The sequence below is a fragment of the Ursus americanus genome, chromosome 19, assembly GCF_024610735.1.
Source record: "Ursus americanus isolate L20-20 chromosome 19, mUrsAme1.1.p, whole genome shotgun sequence".
Lineage (NCBI taxonomy): Eukaryota > Metazoa > Chordata > Mammalia > Carnivora > Ursidae > Ursus > Ursus americanus.
In genome coordinates, this window is record NC_142145.1 from 7,186,563 (window position 1) to 7,207,018 (window position 20,456).

A 20,456-nucleotide genomic window follows, 5' to 3' on the forward strand; every position below is an offset into this window, starting at 1 on the left:
CACCTTGGAGACTAAAATAAGAAATCTGGATGGGAATTTCTTGGGGGGTTTTCGGTAGGGAAGTGACATGATTTGTCCATAAAAGGGTGACTCTCACAATCACCAAGATGAGATTGTCAGTAGGATATGGAAGGGCACAAGGGTAGAAGCAGAGAGACTAGTAAGAAGGTAATATCATTAGATGATGGTGGCTTGAGGGAGGTTGGTGGCTGTGGTAGCAATGAGAAGGGACAGAATTCAGGAAGTACTATGAGGGAGAGTCAGAATCATCAGGGTTTGCAGATGGACTGAATGTGAAACTTGAGAAAACAAGAAAATCAAGAGATAGAGGACTACAGACAGAAGATGTCACATGCAAGAATTTTGACACATGCTTCAGATATCCATCAAAACAGAAGACAGTCAGGACCCTGACCCAAAAAGAAATCAGGAGAAGGAATCAGATGGACAATTATCAGATTGCTCCCAGTAATGTGAGGATGCTAGTTGAGAGGACTGTTTTTGAGGAAGCCTAACAGGAAATTTAACAATATGCAAGGTGTTAAATACATACAGTCAAAATGTAGCTATGTATCTACAATGCGATATCACCTCGCAGCTGTCAGAATGGCTAAAATTAACAACACAGGAAACAATAGGTGTTAGTGAGAATGTGGAGAAAGGGGAACCCTCTTACACTGTTGGTGAGAATGCAAACTGGTGCAGCCACTGTGGAAAACAGTATGGAGGTTCTCAAAAAAGCCCAGCAATTTCACTACTAAGTACTTACCTGAAACGTATAAAAAAAACTGATTTGAAGGAATACATGCACCCCAATGATTACACCAGCATTATCTACAATAGCCAAATTATGGAAAGAGCCCAAATGTCCATTGACTGATGAATGAATAAAGAAGATGTTATAGATATATCTATATAGATATATATAGATAGATAGATATAGATATAGATATAGATATAGATATAGATATAGATAGATAGATAGATAGATAGATACACACACATATATATATATATATATATATATATATATATATATATGCACAGTGGAATATTACTCAGCCATCAAAAAGAATGAAATTTGCCATTTGCAATTATGTGGATGGAGTCAGAGAATTTTATGCTAAGCAAAATAAGTCAATCAGAGAAAGACAAATACCGTATGATTTCACCATGTGTGGAATTTAAGAAACAAAACAGATGAATATAGGGGGAAAAAAGAGACGAAGGCAAACCATAAGAGAGACTCTTAACTATAGAGAGCAAACTGAGGGGGGAGGTAGGCAGGGGGATGGGTTAAATGGGTGATGGGTACTTGTGAGTATGTAAGTGATGAATCACTAAATTCTACACCTGAAACTAATATTATTACACTATATGTTAACTAATTGGAATTTAAATAAAAATTTGGAGAAAGAAAGAAATGTAACTATGTATCAATGCTAAAGCTGTTTCTCAAAATTCTGAACTAGGAGTTTAAACATAATAATTTTGAACAATTTAGAACCCTGACTTCTCAGAATAGACCAACATGTCAACTATGAAGCAAAATGCATACACTTTGGATCTGTAGAATTCTCCTGATAATTCACTTCAGACCCGATACTGGATCTTCTTCAATTTAAGATATTCTTGGGGTGCCTGGGTGGCTCAGTCGGTTAGGCATCTGACTCTTGGTTTTGGCTCAAGTTGTGATCTCCTGGTCGTGGAATCGAGCCCCAAATGGGGATCCATGCTGAGCATGGAATCTTCTTCAGATTCTCTTCTCCTGCACCTCCCCCACTCATACTCTCTCCCTCTCTAAAATAAATAAAATCTTAAAAAAAAAAATAAAAATAAAAGGTCTATTTTTTTGTTCTGCTTCATCGAATCCATTTTAAATTTCACCTTGGATATAAGAAAGATTCACTTATAATTGAAAAATGTACAGTAAAATATTTTAAACAATGAACATACACTAAACAATCCCCCCCAAATGAAATTAGCCTTCTAATTTATCTACCCATCCATCTTTCTGGCCATTTACTTCTCAAAGAGTGTCAAGGGAATAAATTGAGGGAGAATGTAAGAATCTTTAAACATTTACATTTGGATATATTGATTCAAAGTTTAGGATATCAAAGCAATGCAAAAATAAAGAGAAGTGCATGCTAACAGTATTTGTACTTGGGCTCCTCCTCTCAGATGGTGTTTACAACCCTCCTCCTAGCACTCAGCTTATTGCATCAGGTACTACTTGCTCAAGATCCGACTTTTACCGAAGCCTACTAGCCTTAATTAAGCACAGAACTAGTCAGGAGGCATCTGGATGATATCGACCCTGACTTCCTTCTCAGGCACTTTATAGGAGCGAGAGCCTCCACTAACATACGACCCTGGTGTCTGGGGCTAGTTGAAAAACAAGTAGAAGCCAATGTCCTATTTAACACGGTTCGTATAAAACAGCATGAACCTACAATGTACAAATCAGAATCATTACAATACTCAGATGATGCTAAATGCACTTAATTAAAAGATGTAAAATGACTCTTAGTAATGTTTTCACAATAGAAAAATTAACATGTGGGGAATGTTTGTCTTTTTCTTATAAATCTATAAAATATCTGAATGTTGGGACACCTGGGTGGCTTAGTCAGTTGATTAAGTGTCCAACTCTTGATTTTGGATAAGGTCATGATCTCAGGTTCCTGGGATCAAGCCCTGCATCAGGCTCCAGGCTCAGCGGGGAGTCTGCTTGAGGATTCTCTCCCTCTGCCCCTCCCCCTGCTTATTTTCTCTCTCTCTCTAATTAATAAATAAATCTTTAAAAAATAAAAATGAAGTATGTGAATGTTGAACTGATCATCTTTGAATTCTTACAACTAAATTTTTTTAATACCGCCAAGAACCAGGCCTTCTCAACACTCTGGTCAATAACTTCCTTCTGAAAAGAGAAGAGATATGCATATTTCTATTCCAAAAACTAGTGGAAAACAGCCCGCAACATTAAAGGACTGTTTTGTGGGTGTCTTCTGTCCCCTAGAGAGATGCTAATAAATTCACATCTGAAGAATATTATGTTCTCTCCTACTTCTCTAAAGTCTACTTTCAATGCATCTGCCCCAAGGAGAAATGTGACAAGCTATATAAAAATTTGAAATATTGACATTCTCACCTGCTAGTTTACTTCAACTTCTATAGAAACATTCATATATCCTTAAAAGATAAGAAAGTCATTTTAGGGTGGCGTTGTTGAAAATAGTGCCTTAGACAAATGAGTGCTCTTAGTAATTCACAGGATGTGAAAACCCTTCACAGGAACCTCATGCCCTAGCCTTGTATCCCAATAGATCATTATTATAATAATCGCACACATTTAAAAATACTGAAGATTAATGCACAGATGATAATATACCATGAGTCAGTTACAGCATCAGAGATCAGGGGTCCATAAAGCACTGTCCTAGGCTCACCACCTAGACACATTATAACCTGTAACACATGACGTTTTTATACATATTACATCCTTTGCTTCTTTACAGTTGCTGCTACCCATGGCTCACGCCAACCATCTCTCACCTGTACTACTGCAGTCACTGCTCACCTGGTCTCCCCTCCAACCTTCCCTACCCCATAACATCATGTCTCTGCAGTGGATTCTCACTGCTATTAAGATAAACTGCGACATAAGGTCCTGGGTCTACTATTTGGCCTGTGCCTCCAGATTCATTTCCAGACTCATTTCAGGATACCCTATCACATATTTTATTCTCAAAACGTACCGAAGTTCTTTCACTTCCTGCATCTCCCCAAGCTGTTTGTGCTCTTTGCCAGTGATCTTCTTTCTGCCAAGAACACTCCTCTTCTTCACCTTCTTCAGGCTAATTTCACTGTTCCCTCAGGTCGGAACTTAAGCATGGATTTCTCAGGGAGAACGATGATAGCTCACTGATGAGCATAGGTTCCCTGCTATATGCCTGCCCGCCATCCTGCACTCCCCCCTTATAACACGTCCAAGGTCATCATCATTTCTTAAGTAGCATCTGTTTTCTCCCTCTCACAGAACTTCTAGGGGAAAAGGGATTATGGCCACCTTTCCATCCCAGGTCACCCAAAACCTATCGTCATGCCCGACACAAAGTAGGCGTCCAAGAATTAGTTAATAAATAAATGATTTAATAAACATGGAAAATAGCATATCCTAAGTCTGTCTTGCTCTTTATTCATTAAACAAATCATAGACAAGACCCATGTAATCAATGAATTATACTGAAGAAACGTGTCAGCATAAATCACACGCCATGTCACCTGAGATTCTGGTTTGCTGGGGGCGGGGGCAGCTGGGATACAAGCCTTCCCTTTTCCTTGCACTCAGAATGAGAGTTTGATGTTTATTTGTTGTTCTAGTGACTTTACTTGGTCTTACTGACCAGTGCAATATTTAGCGAGTCAACATTAATCATTCTGAAACTCTGGAAATCAGAGAACTGAGCTTATGTACAAATGCTTTTTGTTTAAATTGCTTCCAGATGATAGTACTAAAAAACAACCTATTTTAAGGAGAATCAACTATGAATAATGTGAGAATTACAGTGAGGAAATGGAGTCTTCAGCTAAACTGAGAGGAGGGATTGAAGAGGAAATGAAGGTAAGGTGCATTAGTCTGGGACAAGAACTTTTTTTTTTCCTAATAAATTAAAGGCAGCCTGATAATAAACATTTTTAAAGAGCTCTAAGTACATCACTGAGGACACTAGTGCTATTTATCCCATTTCTCTAACCACGGTCTGAGCAGTTTCCCATATGGGGAAGCTCTAATGGATTTAAATAGGTGTACCTGAAACTGACTTTTACGATTTCTGGTCCCACCCATTACACTCTTATTCTCCACACTACAGAACATTCAAAGAGCCATGGGGTTATTGATTGCTCATTTCCTCCTGATTTATCTGTGGTTTCTTATTTCCTTCATCGTGTGCCACCTGCCCCTTCGTGTATGGCCAACCCTTTTGGTATTCCCCACCCCCAACACTATTTGACCTCATGACCTTATAAAATAATTGATGATCTCCGGGAGAATCAATGTCCTACTTTGACCGCAATTTCTTCCTCTGGTCAGGGAAGATTTCCTGAATCCCACCCTATCCCCCTCCATTATGTTAGGACCTTATGCTATATAGTATAGTCATGCTTCTTTGTCATCCTCCTTGTAAGCACTTAGATACAACTAAAATTATGTAATTATTCATATAATGTGTTTCTTTCCAATCAGGCTGAGACCACTGTGAGTAGAAGGACCATTACAAATGCTGGTCAAGCAACCTTAGTTCTAAAGAATAGACATCCATCCTTCATAAAAAATAATTAGGGAAATCCTTGGTTGTGTGGAGAGACCGTTCAAATTGATTGTTTCTGCCTTTTAATTTGTATTTACAAAACAGAAGAAAATCCTCAGGATTAAAATTTGATTAATTGAAAGGCAAGAGCTATCTTCATAACTAGAATAGGCATTAAGTTCATGTTGGCCTCAAACTGTTCACAAGATTAATCTTCTTAGAATATTACTTTATTATGTCAATACACACAATGTTCAGGTTTTTTTCCAGATATACATACTGCCAAACTTATTAAATCAAAATATTTATCCAGACATTAAAGGCCTTTCACAATCTGGCTCAATCCTATTATCCAGTCATGCTTTGAATTATTCTTTAAAATCTTCCTCCTTCGTTCAAATCGATTTGCTCACAAATTTCTCCTTGATTTTTGCTTTATCTTGTCATATACCTTGAATATCCATCCTGACCTCAACTGATGCAAATCCTACCCCATCTTTCAATATCCAGTTAAAATCCACATCTTCCAAAAACTACAATGGAGAATATCCAGCCAAAATAGTGTCTTTATGTTTTTAGTTTTAATTAATTTTTGTATTGTATTAATCTGGTAAGCTATTGGCTATCACAATGTTAATGGCTTAAACATGAAGTTTTCTTCTTGCTCACAGACTAGTACTGAGTGGCCTCACAGATGGGAGGCCGGTCTCCTCAGCACTGCCACTCACAGACCAGGAAGACAAATGGTCTCCAGCACATTGCTTCCAAGGTGACTGTGGCAGTGATCTCCATTCCAGCCAACCAGAAGGGGACAGATAGTTTCAACAGGAGACCTAGCCAGAACTTGAGGTAGTGATCATATTTACTCACAATTCTTTTTTTTTTTTTTAAGATTTTATTTATTTATTTGACAGAGAGACAGCCAGTGAGAGAGGGAACACAAGCAGGGGGAGCGGGAGAGGAAGAAGCAGGCTCCCAATGGAGGAGCCTGATATGGGACTCGATCCCAGAACTCCAGGATCACGCCCTGAGCCGAAGGCAGACGCCTAACGACTGAGCCACCCAGGCGCCCTAACTCACAATTCTATTGGTTGGAACTCAGTCACATGCCATTCCTAACTTCATGGGAAACCACAAAATGTAGTCTAGCCATGTGGCCAGAGAGAAGTTGATGTGGACTTTACTAAGCAGGTAGGTTTCCCTGCCACAGAAATTGGATAATAGTGCTTCTTCAGATACTTACAGCATTTCTCATTTAATCACTATTTGTATCATTTTTATTATTTAACATTTTACATATGCATTACTGACTGACTTAAATATATAGTTCTTTCCAAATATTAGAGATCTGAGGTAAGATTTTTCCAGATCCTGGCTTGTTGTCAATCCTTTCTAAATTCACTAACAGGGGCTTGTAAGTGCAGATATTTTGAGATGTGGTAAAGAGCCAGAACTATATGTTTTATGCACCAGATGTAAGGAGACAGAGTTGCCATGATGTTGTGAAAGTTGAAAGAGGGAATTGTGTTCTCAGCCAAACACAAGGCTCTACCCACTCCAGCAGAGAGGAGCAATTTCAGAGAAGAGGTAGGCAGAGTTATACTACAGCTCTTCCAAAGCACTCAAGTCATCTCTTTCATGCATAGAGAAAAACAACATCCAATATCCCCCAAAAGCATCCAGTTTTAATGAAATAATATATCCTTACGTTACACCAGTACATCAGCAGCTCTGAATAATTGTGTAAGAAGGGCACCTTGATGGGGGAATTTGTTTAGATTGGTAGGAATATAATTGATGATGATCTGTTTCTTATCCTGAGCAAGGGTTCATTTTGATCAGGGATGACCGATCATGAAGAGCCAGACTGGGAAGCAAGAAAGGACCACCAGAGTTAAACAGGAGAATGGGCTAAGCAGGAAGCAATTACAAGATGTTTAAAAAGGCAAGTGAAGGGGCACCGGGTGGTACAGTCAGTTGAGCCTCTGACTCCTGGTTTTGGCTCAGTTCCTGATCCCAGGGTTGTGAGATCAAGCCCCAAGTTGGGCTCTGTGCTCAATGCAGAGTCTACTTGAAACTCTCTCTCCCTTTCCCTCTGGCCTCTGTCCCTCCCCACCGTGTGTACTTTCTCTCTCTCTCAAAAATAAATCAATCTTTAAAAAAAAAAAAAAGGCAAGTGAAACATAATTGAAATCTGATGGGTGATAATATGTGGAGATCTAAGTACACATGGTAGTTGATTTCAAATGAAATCTGGAAATAAACTGCAAAATCCCTGAAATGGATACATGTTCAGAGGCAAAATGCCCTTCCCCCAAAATATCGGAAAAACCAATGCTAAGGGCCACTGGGGTAAGAGACATAGGTCCCAAGGCAACAAAAGGGGCAACTATTATCGAAAGGAGAGTAATCAAAATAAATCCTCCCCCCATATTTAGTCAAATTTGTACTGCAGGTTCCATCTCTGAAAATGGGCCCATGGCACAATCCTAATCTAACCCCACTATTGCCTTTCACCTGGACTACTTTTGTGGTACCAAGGCAGCTGTCAGGTGGAAATACAGAGATGAGGATGCTCAAGATTTGGAAGCTGTTGGCATGACTGGTAAAGTACTCAATGCACTACAGACTAACTGAGGTATGTGGGATCTGGGGCAGGGCATCAACAATGTCTGCTCTACCTTTCCCCTTGCATGACTCAAAACCACTCATGCCCTATGTAACCAAAACCTATAGAGAACAACCACCACTGAGCTTCTCCATGTTTCTGATAACACATTCACTTGAGTATTCCTCACTCCTCTAATGAAAGGAGTATCTTCGGAATATTCCCAGGAAATACTACTAGCTGGAATTTCTAGACCCATGTAATAAAACCATTCTAGTCTATCTACCTTCCTGAGCCTTCCAACCCATTCCATAATAATTTTCTAAGACTTTTTGGTAATTGTGGACCCTCATCATATAAAAAGCTTTAAAGGGTCATCCACATGGTACTTTAGGAGTTCTTCCAGAGGTCTTTGCCATTGTGTTCAACACTGGGAGGCTCCTCCCTTTTAACAAGAAAGAGGGAGCCACTTGTACCTGTCCAGAAGGTCCATGAGTACTTGGAGGTTCAAGGTTATCATGAGTCCACCCAAAAGTCCCCATCCCATGTATCAGGCTCCTATTACTTTATTTTTAGGACTGTGACTTGTGTGTAAGAGACCTACCAGGCTGTATCTTCTGTCTCCTTTAGGTTTTCATCTCCTGTTCAATTTTTAATACAATCTGTCCTATGGATACAGGAGTCTTCCAGTTTTCCAAGTGTGCCCTAAGTGATAGCTGTTGATATGAGCCAATTACTTTCTTTCCTTATTGTTCTAAGGAAATTAACAAATGCTAGTCAGTTCTGCAGTGCATATAAGTACCATTGCCCTCATTTTGTGTTAAGACATAAGAGTTATTGCATAAGTGAGCAGTTCTGCTCCAACCTTTACCTCACCCCAGTCCACAGAGGGAGACTGAGTAATTATGGTGCTAGGGATTATCAATACCCCACTCACACCACCACCAGCAATAGTTCTTAATGCTATATGACCAGTGAATGGTCCAATTTCCGGAATGCTCAGAGTCTATTTTTTTGGTATAACTTCTAGTACTATCCCTTTTCATTTGAGTTCCTTAAATAGAAAACACTGAGATAAAGACTTTCATGCAGGCGGTTTATTTAGGATATGATCCTGGAAACACAATTAAAGCAGTAGAGAAAATGTGACAGAGAAAGGAGAAAGCTAATAAACAGGTTACTCTGAGGAGCAACTGGAGCTCAATCCCTCTAGGGCTTTCTGAAGAATCATGTAGAGATTCTTCATTATTTTTTCGCAGAGGGATGAAAAATTCCACCAGCTCTCTCCTCTGTTGAGGATTGAAGGTTAAGGCATGAAATGCTCACATGGCAGCTGAACAAACCAACAAGTTCCCAGGCAGGCAAGCCCATAGATGAGGGTGCTGGAAATCGGAAGGCACCCGGAAGCCTGGGAACTGTCCGTCACAGATAGCTGCATGGGAACTCAGGACAAGGGGACAGCGTCTGCCTCACTGATCCTGCCTCTTCCGTCCTTAAAAGGATTCGGTAACTTCCTATTGCCAAGTCAGAAACCACGTTCTGAGTTATAAACCCTCTGCCTTGCGATCCCTTTGTCTCAGCCCTCCAATCATGCCAGTCTTCTTTCCGTTCCTGAGGCCTGCTGTCCACCTCAGGGCCTCTCTGGGCACTGTCCTGGCTAAAGCACTCTGGCTTTACTCCTTGATCTCCTATTTCCACACACCCCTCAGAATTTATGGATGCCATTACCCCTCAGGACGTCTTCTCTAAAACTTCAGCTAAGCTGAGCTCCTATCACGACTTACTTCTGTGGCATTGCACATGTCCACTTTCACGACATTTGTCTTTACGATTACGTGTTCAATGTCTGACCTTGCCCACTCAACTGGAAGCTACGTGAGAGGAGAAACTGTGTTTGTTTTGCATCTCAAGCAATCTAGCCAGAACGCGTCACCCAGCAAACCCTTAACTAATATGTGTTGACTGAGTAAAGAAAGGACTTAGAGTCAAAGTGTGAGATTCGAAGAGGACAACTGGCAGAACCACACTAATGGGAAACAGTGAACTAGTGACCAGTGATGTAACCACTCCCTACATATCGTGTCATCTTCATGGGGCTTGTAGCACCAACTAGCTCTATTCCTTCTTCCCTTGACTGCTGGCAAATGCCTATCAATGCCTTCAGATTTGTGTCTGTGGAGCAGAAAAACTGATTCTCATGGAAAAAAATAGCTTGGACAACCCAACCTTAGTTTTTGTAAATAGAAAGAACACATACAACTAATATTGGAAGAAACTGAAACAGGATAGAACACCTACTGATTCTCTCCTGGAGGGAAATATATCTACAAAGATAATTGGGCCAAATAGCGTAGAAAAGATTTAGGGGCATCACTCAGAACAGAATCTCAACAATTTTCATTACACACTTCTTTTTTCCCAATTTTGTGTGTTTCAGAACACACACAACAGTGAATGGAGAAAATGAATCACAGCTAAGATCTGGCCTGTCTGAGCCCAACGACACTTCTCCCCTCTGTCAAAGCACAGCTTACAGCGACGTGTGTGCATCTACACCTGGGCTCCACTCGGCAACAGGAAGTGGCATCTGGGTGCAAGTCTGCCATTACCTAGTTCCAAGCCTGCGGACAGGTGATTGCAGGGGCATAAATGGTGAGCCCCCAAAAAATACGTCTACCCAGAATATCTGATTTAATTTTCTGGGGCCGGGATTCAGGTCTTGGTGTTTTTGTGAAATTTTCCCCAGCTGATTCCTATATGCAGTTGGGGATGAGAAACATCGTAACAGAGAAAGCCTCACAGAAACAGAGTCGATTCTGGCACTGAAGTCTGGCAAAATCATGATGCCAATTGATGATGATGGTAACAGCGTAGTAACGGTAGTGGTGGCGGTGGTGGGGACAGCAGCAGGAGCAATAAGAGAGGAGTAGGAGTAGGAGTAGAGTAGGAGTGGCAGCAATAGTAGGAGCAGCAGGAGGAGGAGGAGGCATGGCAGCAGGAATAGCAGCGGCAGCAGCAGTTGTGGCAGGAGAAGGAGGAGGAGGAGTGGTAACAGGAGCAGTAACAGAGTAGTAGGAGTACAGTAGGCGTGGCAGTAGTAATAGTAGTAGTCATAGCCGAGTAGTAGTAGTGATAATAGAGGTACAGTTGCAGTAGTAGAAGCTGATACTCACTGAGCTCATACTAATACACTAGGCATTCTTCTAAACTCTTTAAAATCAATTAGATCCGTGTCACCTGCGTGGCTCAGTCGGTTAAGACTCTGACTCTTGATTTCAGCTCAGGTCGTGATCTCAGGGTCATGAGATCGAGCCCCATGTCAGGCTGTGTGCACTGTCGGTGGAGCCTGCTTGGGATTCTCTCTCTGCCTCCCCCTCCGCCCCTCCCCGCCTCAAAAAAATACAATTTAAAATCAATTTTCTTCAATGGCTATTTGCAGATTAAGAAACTGAGCCACAAAGATGATGATTAACTCTCCCAAGGCCATCCAGCTAGTGAGTGGAGAACACAGACGCAGACATCTGACTTCAGAACTGCTGCCTTCAACCATTACCTTAACCGTTACGCCGCTTTGACAATTTAACACTCCAGACTGGCGTCCTTTGAGGTTGATGGGCAATCCGGCATTGGGAAAACATAGTGGTTTTCTGGGGAGGCCACAGTTCACCACGTATAAGATGACATAAGTGAAGGAATAACCTTGTAAGACTAGCACACAAAGATTTCACTGAGAACTAAGTAAGATAGGACATCAAGATTCAAAGTTCCAGAACATCCAGAAGTCAACAGAATTCTAAGGATTTCAGTGGATTATTTTTAAAAAGGGAGTCTTCCCAAGCAGAATTCCCAGAAAGGACTGAATATGAATTGAGAGCCATTGAGTATGAAATGCCTGCCAGCCTGTGGTGTAAAACATGAAGTGACGGGCTCCTTGAGAAAACGACTCTCCATTTTCTACACAGGAGAGGGGAGGAGACAAAATAAAAGTAATTCAGAGAATTTCAGCAGCAATCTGCTTCATACAAATATCAATCTACTAAAGAATACCTGAAATTACTAACCTCCACCACATGAATCCCTTTGTTATGATTATGTCAGTGACGTCATTATTAAATGTGGAATTTCATTCATGAGGGTGGCACAAATATTCTAGTTATCCTTCAACGAAAACTTATATTTTAATTATATAGATTATATATATATTAGATACATCTATGTATCAGCGTATATATAATACATTATTACTATGTATTCATTATATACCATATACATTATCTAATAATTACTAATGTATATTTACATATACTTACATATATGCTGTGTGTGTGTAATATATACACATACATATATGTTTATACATACATGCACACATTGATGTGTATTCTTACTGAATGAGGGGTAAAGATGTGTTAGAAATACAAAGGTTAACCTCATTTGGTTGGCATATAATTCCAATGGATTTTTTTAGACATTGTTATTTATCTAGAAGCAAGATTTTTCCAATGAAAACTTCAAAAGTAGATCTACATTTTAAAATTGATGAAGAAAACCAGAGAAGATATAACAACATACATGGTTATGAATATAAACATGCTTTTCTGGTTGGTTCTTATCCTTGTAGCTTCTATTTTTCATCCTTATATACCTTATACCTTCCAAACAAACATATTTTCTTTCATAGACTTTGGCTTATCTTTATCTTTAAAGAAATACAGAACTGTTCGTGGCACAACGAAGTCAGGAAAGTACACAGATTGAATAGCATGAGCCTGGGTTTTGATTAAGCATTAAGACCTGTATCTAAGAACAGTAAGACAGCCATGCATCTATTCTTAGTTGTCATAATAAACTATCTCATTGGCTAAACTAGGCAATTTGCTATAGTATATTTGACTTCACTACAGGTTGAAAAATAGGAAATGATATCCTCATGTTTCATGGCTAGTTCAGTTGGATCTTACATAAAATAAGTCAACTTGGCATTCCATTCCATCATTCAACTACTTTCTTTAGGCTGAAATAAGCCTCTATTATCCAAAATAAAGCACTGTATCAGAAGATGACAATTTGTCTTGGTAATGAAGCTAATTATGTCATCAATTATAATCACGTTGCTTGAATATGGTGATTCTAAGGCTGGGCAACAATTCAGTCCTTCCCATGAAAATGAGACAAATTATGTAAGACATTAATGAAATTTGTTTTGTCTTCCTGACTTCCAACCACCTACTGATTCAACAATTATGTTGCCTGTGAGAATGAATTAAATGTGTATATTGAAGTTCATGATTTCTCTTTAATTTCAGAATCATTGCAACTGGTTTTCTGGATAAATACTAATGCTGAATTGAAACATCTATGCAAATAATCTATTAGTCATCACTAAGTTTACTTCAACTCATAAATCCATATTTATATTTTCTTGTATTTTTTCCAAGGAGTCATCTCTCATCTAATTCAAGTATGTTTAATGAAACCTTACAAATAACACAACAGAATAATAATGCTAACCAAAATTTTCACAAGCCTGAGAACTGGCATATTCTATGCTTACTTTAAAGTCTATTTCTGACAATAAAAAGTTATCTATAATCTCATATGTGGATACATTTATTAATTTGTTCAACAAAGATTTATTCAATTAATCACATCAGAGGTATACTGCTGCGCATTAAGAAAACAACATTAAACAAGATAGACATTTCGTATCCTCCTGGAGCTTAAATTCACAAAACTGCTGCTGTTAGGAGAGTTTTCTCAGCAGTAGGACCAATTTGCTGAATTCACGAGTTCACCGATTTGCCAAGAATATAGAGAAGTATGTCCTACACTTAGCAAACAAATAAAAAATCCTTCATGTTGTTAAAATGTGGTTTTTAGGGGCGCCTGGGTGGCTCATTCGTTAAGCGTCTGCCTTCAACTCAGGGCGTGATCCCAGGGTCCTGGGCTCGAGCCCCGCATCGGGCTCCCTGCTCCGCTGGGAGCCTGCTTCTTCCTCTCCCACTCCCCCTGCTTGTGTTCCCTCTCTCGCTGGCTGTCTCTCTCTCTCTCTCTGTGTGTCAAATGAATAAATAAAATCTTAAAAAAAAAAAAAAAAACGTGGTTTCTAAGTTGATAACAATCCTGTCAAAACTATTAAAAACAACCTTGTGTTAAGTCAGTAAGTTTTATAAATGTGGTGATTTGGTCATTTGCAAGTTCATCATGCAGTGAGTTGAGGTTGGAAAGTTGAGCATTAATAACCTAAAGGTGCTTTCTCCTACCTTGCTGATGGCCAAATCCCAGGACAGGCTTGTGAATGCATCTCACTGACTCTCACCAGAAACTGTGCGGCTATTTTGCAGGAGGAACTTGGATCTGCCATGCAGATGATGACGCTGAGTCTCAAATACCTGACAAAAGTCATAAGGGTAACATCACGCATGGCTGAGCACTGATCTTTCAACTTAGCGTCCAGTCCATTTTCTCTACGAGTCTCTGCCATGTCTCGCATGCTCAGCTGCAGGAGCTGCGTTATTTTTTCTTGGTGTTTACAACTGACGTGTGGATTAATTATGCTGGTAATTTCTAGTATCTACAAGCAAGTAGCAGTCCACCTCAGGGAGATCCCACATCCAGCCCACATGGCTGGAAATTCAGAGCTGAAACCTGATACCATTTTGGTAATTAGGCCACGCTTGGATTCACAAATCAGCAAGAAGGTGAACCGAGTGAGTAGGTTCTTTGGAAGCATGACCCGTGCCACCAAAATCAAGTGTGAAGTTTACACAGCAAAGCTCAGGGACTTTTATATAAAGTTTTGAGGATGGAACTGCTATCACAAAACATATCTGGCTTAGATTTCTCATTTATCCAGCAAATATTTGAGCTGGACAGTTTAATTATGAAACCCTAACAGGACACAGTCTCTGCCTTAAAATTTCAACTCTAGCGTAGAAAGAATGTGATAGGACCCTAGGCAAGTCTTAAACTTCTGTGCCTCGGTGTCCTCAATGACATGATGGAAATTACAGTAATAATGATGCCATCCAGCAGTGATGAGGACAAAATGAGATAATAAAAATGAAATGCTTAGAAGCTCCTTCTCAGAGCTGACACTGGACTGCATCTGGAGCAGGAAAAAAGGTGAACAGATATTGAGAATCGCATATGCAGAGGTCACAGGCATAACTAGGGGGTCTTCACAGCTCTGGGATATCTGGGTCCCTACAGACAAAAGACTGGAATGTCCAGCAAGAATCAGAACAAAGGCCTTTTAGACATCAAGGGCTCTGAGTTTTATCCTGTAGACTTTGAAGAGATACCTGAGTGGTTTGAAACAGGAAAGTGTCATAATGAAATGCGCATTTTAAAAGGATGGCCAAAAATCCAGAAATAGCAAAATTAAAATCATCAGATCAATAAAATAGTAATCACTGTGGGCTTAGTGTGTACCTAAGGACAGTTCGTGAACTGGGAGCTTTTAAATCCAAAATATACATGAAGCTCAGAAGCATGACATCACAGACAGCTTATAAATGAAAATGAGGATTGTTTAACCTTTATGATGATTGGATATCACAATGGAAGTTTCCAGATGGCAGAGTACTGGTTAGAAGTGATTATCCTATACCATTTTCAGGAAGATAATTTTAGGGTTTTGTGGGGGGGGGGGTTGTTTTTTGTTTTATGATTGCCAGAGGCATTTATAAGAAATAAGCTGAGTTTCACGTATGTTCATGAAATAAGCTAGATTTGGAATAAGTCGGCATGACTTCAACAGTTTTGTCTGCTTGGAGGATTTTCAAGTCTGGTCTCCTCCATTTTATCTCAACAAGATCATTCTACTAATGGTATGAATGACTGGATATGGCTATGGATAGATAGCATATAAATACGGGCGTAGGTATCGATAAGATAGATGTAGGCCTGTAGATGTAAATGTAGACATGGCATTCAAGCCGTGAAAGACGTCTCTTCCTGGAGCAGGCTCTGTGTCGGTGCCCCACACATATTATCTCAGAAATTAACAAGAGAACCTGTTAGTCCTCATGGAGTTTAAACTCAGGAATGAGAGAGGTTTTTGCCATAAGATATTTCAAAAGAGAAAGAATACTGAAACTCAGCCTGCAGGTTGTGGTAAGGGAACAAGCATTACCCTGCAGGAGCAGCATGAGCAAAGACCCCGAGGCAAAGTAACACACCCTACAGTGTGCTGTGGCAAGGGGACTCGGGAGCTTTTATCACATGACAGGCACCAGATCCATTATCTAATAGGATGGCCACCATAACTGTGCAAGACATCATCTGTGAATACTCTCCTTTTACAGATGAGAAAACCACAATCAATGGAAGGCATTTCATGAACTTAAACTAGAGAATTACATATTCTGAATTTTTTTTTTTTTTTTTTAGAAAAATAACTGTGGCAAGAGTAAATCTGAGTAACCCCTCATCCCTTTTTCTTTGAAATGAAGAAGGGACAGATTGTAGGAATATGAAAGTGGGGAGACCGAATTAGAAACTACAGTAGTGGTTCCATGCCAAACATTAGGGGTCCTGATGTCAGCTAGTAGACATGACAAAGGTCAATGGGACCAGAAGGATGAGAAAAGGACGGAGAAGCCTGGACTGGAGAACCTACAATCTAGAGTGACTCCCAGACAACCCTTTGTAGCCTGGTAAAAAGGTAAACATAGGGGCGCCTGGGTGGCACAGCGGTTAAGCGTCTGCCTTCGGCTCAGGGCGTGATCCCGGCGTTACGGGATCGAGCCCCACATCAGGCTCCTCCGCTATGAGCCTGCTTCTTTCTCTCCCACTCCCCCTGCTTGTGTTCCCTCTCTCACTGGCTGTCTCTATCTCTGTCCAATAAATAAATAAAATCTTTAAAAAAAAAAAAAGGTAAACATAAAGTTTAGGAGAAAGAGCAGGTCTGGCAGAGGTCATAACAGACTTGATTTCAGTTTTTAATGTTAAAGATGAGTCATACTTCACTTTGCCTTATTCTGAAGATACAGTATCTGTGTCCTGAACATTCCGTATTTAAAAATCATTAAATAAAAAATATTCTAAAACCTTCATAATACAGTCTGCTAAATTAAGACAAACTATATTCAGATGAGAACAGCAGTTGATGGCCACTTTTATTTAAGAAGCTAACATTTTTTTCCTTTGAGTTTAAAACACTAGGAAAACAAAACCAGCATGCTGCCCATAATAGAATAGGGTCCTCCTGGTGCAGAGTGTATTAAGAACTTCTGAGAGTAGATTATTACTATGTTTTGGATCCTTAATTCAAAGCATGTCTAAATGCTTTGAGGCTTACAGGCAGATTTTCATGATTATGTGGAGAACTGCTTATAAAAGATAAAAACTATGAAATAAACAAAACCACCTCCGTGAGTGAAGGGTAATACACCACAATGACCCTCAGGAAGAGAGTCCGTGAAAACCGGGGATGACAGATAAATGGCCTGAAGTCGAGTAAAAACGAGAAATGGTTTTAATTCCTCTTGCTCTGCAAGTCCAAATTCCATTTTAGTGACTAGTCATTAAAGCCATTTACAATTTAGCTTAAACATGGAAAAATTATTAACTGAACTATCTTTTCAATGTGTTTCCTTAATATCTTTGTACATATCATTATTGTCTTATATTTAAAGCCAAGAGGATATTTTTAAAACATCTATCTATATCCCGCTAACAATTGCTTTCTATTTTTAAAGCTATTTTCTTATATATCATGCATTTCTCTCCCCAAATGCTCCATTCCTACACACAACCACACAAAAACACAAACATACAAACAAACACACATGATATTTAATGATTTGGTAATAGGTCCTGGCTGAAACTTCCAAATCTGATAAAAATACAATTTGAGAGTCCCGCAAAGAGTAATATTGACTCTAGTCCACACATGTGGTCCTGAATGATTTGGTAGGATTCAAAAGATATCTTCAAAAGAAAGGGGTGTTTGCAGCACAGAAACAAATGTGGAGCACGACAAGCATGGGATTGCTCCTTTGGTCATATAATTTGATCCCTTCTCCTAGGGAGTATAGTTAGTATTTTATTTTATTTTTTTTTAAAGATTTTATTTATTTATTTGACAGAGATAGAGACAGCCAGCGAGAGAGGGAATACAAGCAGGGGGAGTGGGAGAGGAAGAAGCAGGCTCCTAGCGGAAGAGCCTGATGTGAGGCTCGATCCCATAACGCCGGGATCACGCCCTGAGCTGAAGGCAGACGCTTAACCGCTGTGCCACCCAGGCGCCCCTATAGTTAGTATTTTAAAATACTAGTTTAAAAAATAGTTAGTATTTTAATTTTAAAAATTAAAATTTTAAGGTGCTAATAAGCCACATTCAGAAGTCCAGTACTTACACAAGATGTGGCTCAGTCGCTCTCTGAAATGATGTGTCCTCTTAAAGTTGAGAATTCTAGAAGTCAGCAATCTTTTATTTTGAGCTAAAGGTGACTATGATTTCTTCAGATTTCCATGATATTTGAGCTGGTTATTTATTTGGTATTCACTGAGTTTTTTAGAAAGAAAGAAAGAAAGAAAGAAAGAAAGAAAGAAAGAAAGAAAGAAAGAAAGAAAGAAAGAAAGAAAGAGAGAGAAAGGGAGGGAGGGAGGGAGGGAGAGAGGGAGGGAGGAAGGAAGGAAGGAAGGAAGGAAGGAAGGAAGGAAGGAAGGAAGGAAGGAAGGAGAGATGCTTAGATTCCACTACTGAGCGCTAGGTGATAGGTAAATAGGAAAATTTTTAAATATTTTGATTATATAAATACCAACCTCAAAGCAAATAAATTCCTCTAATTCTAGTTGTGAGATAAGAGCTTTTAAAGAAAAGTGTAATTATTACCATTGATCTGAGTTCTTAAAGGAGTCATGGATGTCATAACCAGGTTGTATCATATCTATTCATTCATTCCAACCAATCAACAGATATAAGTAAACAATACACATGTTAAGAAACAACAGAATATCATTTAATGGCAATATATGCCAGGAAGTGATCTTTAAACACACACAAATTATGTTGACAAAAATTTTTAAATACTTACTCTATTTAAAAATATTAAACAACCCACAAAACTGGAAAGTGCAACAGAAACATATTCACTTGTATATACACAGGCACACACATATAACTAAGGGATGCATTTAAAGTACACGCTTATGTAACTAAGCGTACATTTCTATAATCAAGTATATATAACTAAATATATGTAAGATGTTCAGGTTTAAGGCAGTTATTAGGCATTTTGTAAACAAAACAAAGAGAAGCAAGTAGGTTTGAGACCTGGTTAAGGTCATATTAAAATTCCCATGAGAACTGTCTGTGACCCCTTTATATTCTCCCTTCTTGTATCAGTCTGCCCAGGCTACTGTAAAAAAATACCATAGACTAAGTGGCTGAAACAACAGGCATCTATTTCTCACAGTTCTGAGACTGAAAAGTCCACAGATAAGGCAGACTTGTTCCTATACATTCTGTTCCTGTTGAGAGCTCTTTTACTGGTTCCAAATGGTCGCCTCTTCTCTGAGTCCTCACAAAGCAGACAGAGCCAGGTGTCCTTTCTCCTCTTCTCATGAAGCCACTAATCCCAGCATGGGGGTCCCACCCTCATGACTTCATGTAAACTTAATTACCTCCCAAAGGCTTCATTTCCAAATACCATCACATTGGAGATTAGGCTTCAATATATTAATTTAGTGGGTACACAATTCAGTCCTGGTTCTTCTTATCTCTTTTTCACTCATTACTTTTTTTATCTTCAAAAGAAAAGTATGCAGGAGATGTGAACACTTTGGGCAACTAGAGGCCCAACGATGTCCCCATTAAGTATATTTAGGCAGAAAGATATAAGATTCTGTAGGTAAAAGACATCACGAATTAATAGCAAATATCTGTGGAAAGTGTCCACAATTTTTAGTTAAAATCATTTTGGCAAAACTAATACTGCTATATGTCCCATGATATGTTGTATATTAAATTAGTAAAAGTATATGCACAAAATGTATAAAAATACATGTAGGAAATGAATATTACTGGTAGCAGTGATGACCATAGTCTGCAGAGCTCTGCGGTTTGAGTTTGAACTCCTGGTCTGGTACTTACTAGTTAGCTGACTTTGAGCAAGTTAATTGACCTGTCTGTGCCTCAACTTCCTCATTCATAACACAGAAGTAACAATAATATCCATCTCATATGATGGTTGTGAAGACTGACTGAGCTCATCTATATAAATCACTCATATATATTATATAAAGAACAATGTCTGGTAAATGGAAAGTACTAGAAGTTTGTTATACCAATGAATGAAAGATTGCTAGATATGAAGATGAAACCCAACAGATGCTCTCAAAAGAGTTGCAGTTATGAAGAAGACTGGAAAGGGATATGGAGTCCACTGTCAAGGCATGGAATAATAACCCTGAAAATGCAGGAAGTTTCTGAACTGGTGAGATCTCTTGCCATTGCATAACAAGGCTCAAATTTATCACGGGGACCAGAGTATTCAAATCAAATGTAAGGTATATGAGGACAT

The 20,456-nt window shown here is 39.3% G+C and overlaps 1 protein-coding gene across 5 annotated transcripts in view; it reads right to left on the bottom strand.

The window, feature by feature from the left end:
* SOCS6 (suppressor of cytokine signaling 6) overlaps nt 1-20,456 on the bottom strand; it is an 828,170-nt gene that overhangs the window by 505,456 nt on the left and 302,258 nt on the right. The window contains exon 1 of one of the 5 annotated variants that reach the window (XR_006778238.2): nt 14,187-14,710. The exons of the other annotated variants lie outside the window; for them this stretch is intronic. The gene's annotated coding sequence lies outside the window, so the exon portion shown is untranslated. Of the gene's footprint in view, nt 1-14,186; nt 14,711-20,456 lie in introns of those variants that run through there. 5 annotated transcript variants of the gene reach the window in all.